This window comes from Colobus angolensis, unplaced genomic scaffold (genome assembly GCF_000951035.1).
Source record: "Colobus angolensis palliatus isolate OR3802 unplaced genomic scaffold, Cang.pa_1.0 Scaffold264, whole genome shotgun sequence".
NCBI lineage: Eukaryota > Metazoa > Chordata > Mammalia > Primates > Cercopithecidae > Colobus > Colobus angolensis.
Genome location: NW_012115866.1, coordinates 2754625 through 2763528, shown reverse-complemented (window position 1 = coordinate 2763528; position 8904 = coordinate 2754625). Strand labels below are relative to the sequence as shown.

Below are 8904 nucleotides of genomic sequence, written 5' to 3'. Positions count from 1 at the left end.
TTACAAGAAAAAAACAAACAACCCCATCAAAAAGTGGGCAAAGGATATGAACAGACACTTATCAAAAGAAGACATTCATACAGCCAACAGACACATGAAAAACTGCTCATCATTACTCGCCATCAGAGAAAGTAAATCAAAACCACAATGAGATACCATCTCACACCAGATAGAATGGCAATCATTAAAAAAGCGGGAAACAACAGGTGCTGGAGAGGATGTGGAGAAATAGGAACACTTTTACACTGTTGGTGGGACTGTAAACTAGTTCAACAATTGTGGAAAACAGTGTGGCAATTCCTCAAGGATCTAGAACTAGAAATACCATTTGACCCAGTCATCCCAGTACTGGGGATATACCCAAAGGATTATAAATCACGCTGCTATAAAGACACATGCACACGAATGTTTATTGCAGCACTATTCACAATAGCAAAGACTTGGAATCAACCCAAACGTCCATCAGTGCCAGACTGCATTAAGAAAATGTGGCACATATACACCATGGAATACTATGCAGCCATAAAAAAGGATGAGTTTATGTCCTTTGTAGGGACATGGATGCAGCTGGAAACCATCATTCTCAGCAAACTATCGCAAGAACAGAAAACCAAATACCTCATGTTCTCGCTGATAGGCGGGAAATGAACAATAAGATCACGTGGACACAGGAAGGGGAACATCACACACCGGGTCCTCTTGTGGGGAGGAGGTAGGGGGAGGGATAGCATTAGGAGATATACCTAATGTAAATGATGAGTTAATGGGTGTAGCACACCAACATGGCACATGTATACATATGTAACAAACCTGCACCTTGTGCATACGTTACCTAGAACTTAAAGTATAATAAAAAATATAAAATAAAATAACCAAAAAAAAAATAAAGAAGCTTTAGAAAGCTGTCTCACTTTATCTTCCTGTTTTCCTGCCATGTGAGGGTTTAGTAACAAAGCATCATTAATGAGGAATGGTGTCTCATCAGAAACCGAACATTCTGGTTTCTTGATCTTGGAATTCCCAGCTTCCAGAACAGTGACAAAATAAATTTATATTATTTATAAATTACCCAGTATGTGATGTTGTTTTGTAGCAGCACAAATGGACTGAGACTCAGACATGGTTCTTTCCTTGGAAAGAGGAAGTTGGTCGAGGCAAATACACATTCCTCCTTTTGACATTCCCTAGCACTTCTCCTCTTATCTCTGTTCCATTGTTTCAGGGCCTTGTTTATCTCTTCAGATGTTTTCAATGAATCCTTGAAATATTAACAGACAAAGTTTAGATGTAGTACCCACCTTTTAAGCTGTAATTCTGTGGTGCAAAAGCATTTGAATTTTCTTTCCTAATATTGACAATGAAAAACCTTCCTAAGTAAAAGCAAGCCAGTGTACAATTTCTCTTGGCTTTTAACGTTTCCACTGAAAAGTCTACTGTTATCCTAATGGGGTTTCCTTTGTAGATGATCTCTTTATTCTCTAGCAGACTTTAAGGATTTTTCTTTAACATAGACCTTAGACAGCCTTGTGTCTGTATAGCTTGGTGAGGTTTATTTTGTATAACATCTCACAGGTTTCCCTAGATCTCTTGTGTCTAGAAGTCTGCTTCTCTAGTAAGATAAGGGAAGTTTTCTTGAATTATTTTTTCAATTATGTTTTTCAGATTGTTTACTTTTTCTTTCTCTCAGGAATTTCAGTAATTTATAGGTTTTTTTTTTTTTTGCTGTACATAGTCCCATATTTCTCAGATATCTTGTTCATTTTTTAACATTATTTGTTTCTTAATTTTTGTCTGACCAGGTTAACTACAAAACCCATCTTCAAGCTCTGAAATTATTTCTTCTGCTTGATACAGACTATTGATCAAGCTGTTAGTTGAATTTTGGAATTCCTTAAGGAAGTTTGCCAATTCCAAAAGCTCTGATTGATTTCTTTTTAAAATATTTATGTCTTGTTTATTTCTTTAATTGCTTTAGAAGATTCACTTTGTTTATTTTTTGAATCAGAGTCCATTTTATTCCAATTCTTCAAAATTTATACTTAATATGTGGTTTCCAAAGTTTAAGTCACTCTTTATGTAATAGTTTGATTCTTTCATTTTTCTTTTAAAGTTTTTTTATCTTTTCTTTTTTTTCTTTTTTTAATTTTTTTTCTTTTTTTTAATTATACTTTAAGTTCTAGGGTACATGTGCATAACGTGCAGGTTTGTTACATATGTATACTTGTGCCATGTTGGTGTGCTGCACCCATCAACTCGTCAATTCCTCAAGGATCTAGAACTAGATGTACCATATGACCCAGCCATCCCACTACTGGGTATATACCCAAAGGATTATAAATTATTCTACTACAAAGACACACGCACATGTATGTTTATTGCGGCACTATTCACAATAGCAAAGACTTGGAATCAACCCAAAAGTCCATCTGTGACAGACTGGATTAAGAAAATGTGGCACATATACACCATGGAATACTATGCAGCCATAAAAAAGGATGAGTTTGCATCCTTTGTAGGGACGTGGATGCAGCTGGAAACCATCATTCTTAGCAAACTATCACAAGAAGAGAAAACCAAACACCGCATGTTCTCACTCATAGGTGGGAACTGAACAATGAGTTCACTTGGACTCGGGAAGGGGAACATCACACACTGGGGCCTATCATGGGGAGGGGGGAGAAGGGAGGGACTGCATTGGGGAGTTTTTATCTTTTCTTTACAGTTCTTCAGTAGAAGCCAGAATCTCGAGTTGCCCAATTAGGAACCTCTGACCTGCTATTCTTATTAAGTTTCTTCTCAATATTCATGGCCAAAATCTGGCTTCTAAAAGGAAGGTGTTTGGTCTTTTTAATCACTTGCTGATAGGGTGAGACTGCATTGTTACCCAAAACCACATGACCTAATTTAGAATCAATCTTGGCACCCAAGATTGCATTTCTTATTAATTTTCTAATTAAATTTACAATTTACCTTTCAGCTTCTTCTAGAGTCATGTTCAATTTATCTGCCAACATGTTAATGCTGATAAACTGGTGGATGCAACAGAAAGTCTCAAATATGAAAAGATGGGCATTTTCAGTGAAATCCTCAAGACAAGTCACCAAGAAGAAATCATTCACAAGCATTCATTCACATTCCCTCAGCTTTTTCTGAGCCCCATCAAAGTCAAAGTTAACATATAAGCATTCAACAAATTCTGTAACTGGATTTTTATATGTGTAAGACTCCTGTTGAGTAACTTTAACTAGATCTTTTTGCACCTGTCGACATTTTCAAACATCCTTGTTTGTTATGACTGCTGTAGTCAAATAGCAAAAACTGTGTGGACACATTGTCTGAATTGCTTTAAAGATACTGTGGCTGGTAAGAAAGAGATCAATAATATTGTGAAGAATTCTGGGGTGATTGAAGAAAACAAGCAGAGACCAGTTAATGAGTCATGTTCTCTGCTGAAGAGACTGGAGTGGAGAACTCACAGAATTATTATCTATCTTCTCTTTTGGCCATGTAAGGTCTTCCATGGCTGCATCGCAATTCCGCATTAAGATTTCAGAGGCCAGCTTTCCCCAGAGTGAACTTAAAGCACTTCTATCTGTTGCTGGAACCAACACACTAAAAAAGTACAGATATTCTGCTGCTCCTGAGTAACTCTCACATTCATTTTGAAATTGTGCATATGTGTAGAGCATATCTAAGTATTCCTGCCTAAAACCATGCTTGTCCGCCAGGTAGTCAAAGAGCATCCTACCATCCCTTGTTGACTTCATTTACCTTGTAATTTCTGGATCTTCAAACAGCTTCACAATTGGTTCTGTTTCTGCCTGAAGCTGTTTTAGTTGTGCAACAATTGTGGTTCTTTCCTCTCTCAAAGCATGAGGAACATCATCAGTATAAAAGTTTTTGTATACATCCATAGCGAAGTCTATCATGTTAGTGTTACTAAGAAGGTCCAATTTACCTTGTATTTATTCCTTTTCGTTATATATCTCCTTTCCAGAGAGAAATTCAAAAAGCGGTAAGACTAGATGCCGATCCAAAAAGTGGGCAATGTGAGTAGTCAAGTTGTACTCCACCATCTTGCCAAAGAAAAAAAGAAGATTCCCTTTGTTGATTTCAACCCTTGTCTTGGATTTCTTTGAGCTTCTATTCAACTCATGCTATGAAATTTTTATCTGTCTTTTCTGGGTTTCTGTTTTGGTTAGGAGACATTGCTAGAGAGCTAATGCAATGCATTATTTGTGTCACTACGTTCAGATTATTATGGTGCCAGAATTTTTGCATTGGATTTTTCTCTTCTAAACACAATGGCAAATTTAATGTTTGTAATTATTTTCTGAATGGGTCAATTCTTTTGTTTCTTTTTATTTATTGGTTATTATAATTATATTCTTTCCCTTTCCCTTTTCCCTTTTGCTAGAAGATGTGACTGTAGAGTGCTGGAAAGGGATTTTAACATTGCTTTTAGAGCTGTATGCACTTTTCTTGGTGAGTGTAATAGTCGACTCTTCAATTTGCACTACAAGCCTGCAGATAATACTTACAGAAATAAGCCATTTGTGACTAATGTGACTACAAACAGTCTTTCTTTAAAAATTTTATTTCAACAGTTTTTGAAAGTACAAACATTCTTTTTATTTTTTTATTTTTTTGTTTTTCTTGATAGTCATGCTTTTATTGTTTTACTTTTATACCATTTTTTTACCCCAGAGGCAATAGAGATTCATGATTTCTGCTACAAGATGAATACAAAAGGAAATAAATTTGGATACTGCAAAATCAAGGAAAACAGATTTCTTCCCTGTGAGGAGAAGTAAGTGCCCTCTGGAAAAAAAGTAATTTGCCTTCTTACAGCACTTCGTCAAAAGCAGAATGGCTCCTGTCCCCAGAGCTGTTAAACTCTTTTTTTTTTTTAAATGTGGCACATATACACCACAGAATACTATGCAGCCATTAAAAAGAATGAGTTCATGTCCTTTGTAGGGACATGGATGCAGCTGGAAACCATCATTCTCAGCAAACTATCGCAAGAACAGAAAACCAAACACCGCACGTTCTCACTCATAGGTGGGAATTGAACAATGACATCACTCGGACACTGGAAGGGGAACATCACACACCGGGGCCAATTGTGGGGTGGGGGGAGGGGAGAGGGGTAGCATTAGGAGATATACCTAATGTAAATGACAAGTTAATGGGTGCAGCACACCAACATGGCACATGTATACATATGTAACAAACTTGCACGTTGTTCACATGTACCCTAGAATATAAAGCATAGTAAAAAAAAAAAATGCTAACATTCTTTTTTAAAATAATTTATTTCAACAGTTTTTTTGAAGGTGCAGGTGGATTTTGGACAAATTAACACGTTCTTTAGGGGTGATTTCTGTAATTTTGGTGCATCCATCAGCCAAGCAGGTATGCTGTGGCCAGTATGTACAATATGTAGTCTCTTTTTCCTCACTACCTTCCCCCTTGAGTCCCCAAAATCCATTATATCATTCTTATGCCTTTGTAACCTCAGAGCTTAGCTCCCACGTATAAGTGAGACTATACAATGTTGGATTTTCCATTCCTGAGTTACTTATCTGAAAATAATGACCTCCAGCTCTCTCTCAGTTGCGGCAAAAAACATTACTTTGCTTTTTTTTTTTTTTTTTTTAAGGCTGACTTGCATTACATGGTGAATATGTGCCACACTTTGTTCACTTGTTGATGGAAGGGCACTTATGTTGTTTCTATATCTTTGCCAATGAAAATCTTGTTGTTATAAACATGGGTATGTATATGTCCTTTTTATACAATGACTTCTTTTTCTTTTGATAGATAATCAGTAGTGAATAGGGTGATCAAATCATATTTCTAATTTTAGTTCTTTAAAGGAACTTTATAATGTTTTCTAAGAGATTGTACTAATTTACATTCCCACAAGCAGTGTACATTTGTGCCCTTTTCACCACATTCAAGCCAACATCTATTGCTTTTTGACTTTTTAACTACAGCCATTTTTGTGTGAGTAAAGTGGTATCACATTGTGGTTTAATTGGCATTTCCCTGATGATTAGTTATATTGAACATTTTTTCATATGTTTGTTGACTGTTTCTATATCTTTTAAGAAATATCTATTCAGGATCTTTGCCCACTTTTTGATAGGATTATTTGGAGACTTTTTGCTCATTTGTTTGAGTTCCTTGTAGATTATGGGTACTGGTCTTTTTCAAATGAATAGTTTACAAATATTTTCTCCCACTCTGTGGGCTGTCTGTTTACTCTGTTGATTATTTATTTTGCTCTGCAGAGTCTTTGTAGTTTAACTGGGTCTAGGTCTGTTTATTTATTTTTGTTTGTGTTGCATTTGCTTTTGGGTTCTTAGTCATGAATTATTTGCCTAAGCCAATGTCTAGAAGAGTTGTTCTGATGTTATCTTCTAGTATTTTATGTTTTCAGGTCTTATACTTAAGTCTTTGATTCATCTTGAGTTGACATTTTTATAAGGTGAGGGATGGGAATCCAACTTCCTTCTACACTTCTACATGTGACTTGCCAGATTTTTATTTATTAACAGTGTTTCCTTTCTCCCAATTTGTGTGGTTGTCTCCTTTGCTGAAGATTAGTTGTCTATAAGTATTTGGCTTTATTTCTGGGTTCTCATTCTGTTTCATTGGTCTACATGCCTATTTTTATACCAGTACCACGCTGTTTTGGTAACTACATCCTTGTAGTATACTTTGAATTCTGGTAATGTGATGTCTCCAGGTTAGTAATTTTGGCTTGGTATTGCTTTGGCTATGTGGGCATTTTTGTGTTCCAAATGAATTTCAGCTTTGCTTTTTTTAGTTCTGTAAAGAAAATGACAATGGCATTTTAATGGGAATTGCATTGAATCTGTAAATTACTTTGGTGAATATGATCATTTTCACAACATTGATTATTTTAACACATGTATGTGAGATGTGTTTTTATTTATTGGTGTCATCTATGATGTCTTTTAGTGTTTTCCAGTTTTCTTTGTAGATATCTTTCACCTCCTTGGTTAGGTCTATTCCTAGGTATTTTTTGCAGCTGTTGCAGAAAGAATTCAGTTTTTGATGTGATTCTCAGCTTAGTCTTTGTTGGTGTGTAACCATGCTACAGATTTGTGTATGTTGATTTTTGTAACCTGAGGCTATTAAATTCATTTATTAGATCTAGAAGCCTTCTGGATTAGTCTTTAGGGTTTTCTAGGTATACAGTCCTATCAGTGAACAGTGACAATTTGACATCCTCTTTTCCAATTTGGATGCCTTTTATTTCTTTCTCTTGTCTGATTTATCTGGCTAGTATATCCATTATTATCTTGGATAGAAGTGGTGAAAGTGTGGATCCTTGTTTGATTCCAATTCTCAGGGGAGAATCCTTTCAACTTTTCCCTACTCAGTAAAATGTTGTCTGTGGTTTTGTTCCATAGTCTTTCTATGCCTATTTTGTTAAGGATTTTTATTATAAAGGGATGTTGAATTATATTAAATGCTTTTTCTGCATCTATGAAAATAATCACATGGTTTTTGTTTTTAATTATGTTTATGTGATTTAACACACTTACTTACTTATGTATGTTAAATCATTTCAGCATCCCTGGTATGGATCATAATGTATGATTTTTTGATGTGATGTTAAACTTGCTTAGTTAGTGCAAAAATCGCAAGTATTCCGATACACCAATAACAGACAAACAGGGAGCCAAATCATAAGTGAATTCCCATTCATAATTGCTTCAAAGAGAAAAAAGATACCTAGGAATCCAACTTACAAGGGATGTGAAGGACCTTTTGAAGGAAAACTGCAAACCACTGCTCAACGAAATAAAAGAGGACAAAAACAAATGGAAGAACATTCCGCGCTCATGGATAGGAAGAATCTATATCATGAAAATAGCCATACTGCCCAAGTAATTTATAGATTCAACGCCATCCCCATCAAGCTACCAACGACTTTCTTCACAGAATTGGAAAAAACTACTTTAAAGTTCATGTGGAAACAACAACAAAAAAAGTCCGCATTGCCAAGACAATCCTAAGTCAAAAGAACAAAGCTGGAGGCATCATGCTAACTGACTTCAAACTATACTGCAAGGCTATAGTAACCAAAACAACATGGTACTGGTACCAAAACTGATATATAGACCAATGGAACAGTACATAGCCCTCAGAAATAATTCCACACATCTACAGTCATCTGATCTTTGACAAACCTGACAGAAACAAGAAATGGGGAAAGGATTCCCTATCTAATAAATGATGCTGGGAAAATGGGCTAGCCATAAGTAGAAAGCTGAAGTGAATCCCTTCCTTACACCTTATACAAAAATTAATTCAAGATGGATTTGAGACTTAAATGTTACACCTAAAACCATAAAAACCCTCGAAGAAAACCTAGGTAATACCATTCAGGACATAGGCATGGGTAAGAACTTCATGTCTAAAACACCAAAAGCAATGGCAACAAAAACCAAAATTGACAAATGGGATCTAATTAAACTAAGGAGCTTCTGCATAGCAAAATAAACTACCATCAGAGTGAACAGGAAATCTACAGAATGGGAGAAAATTTTTGCAATCTACTAATCTGACAAAAGGCTAATATCAAAAATCTACAAAGAACTCAAACAAATTTACAAGAAGAAAAGAAACAACCCCATCAAAAAGTGGGAAAAGGATATGAATAACATGTCTCAAAGGAAGACATTTATGCAGCCAAGAGACACATGAAAAAATGCTGATCATCATCGGCCATCAGAGAAACGCAAATCAAAACCACAATGAGCTACCGTCTCACACCAGTTAGAATGACGATCATTAAAAAGTCAGGAAACAACAGGTGCTGGAGAGGATGTGGAGAAATAGGAACACTTTTACACTGTTGGT

At 35.8% G+C, this 8904-nt stretch overlaps 1 pseudogene; it reads right to left on the bottom strand.

Annotated features, from left to right (window-relative positions):
* Positions 1 to 2726: 2726 nt before the first annotated feature.
* On the bottom strand, positions 2727 to 4076 carry LOC105515592 (annotated as a pseudogene).
* Between the last annotated feature and the right edge of the window lie 4828 nt (positions 4077 to 8904).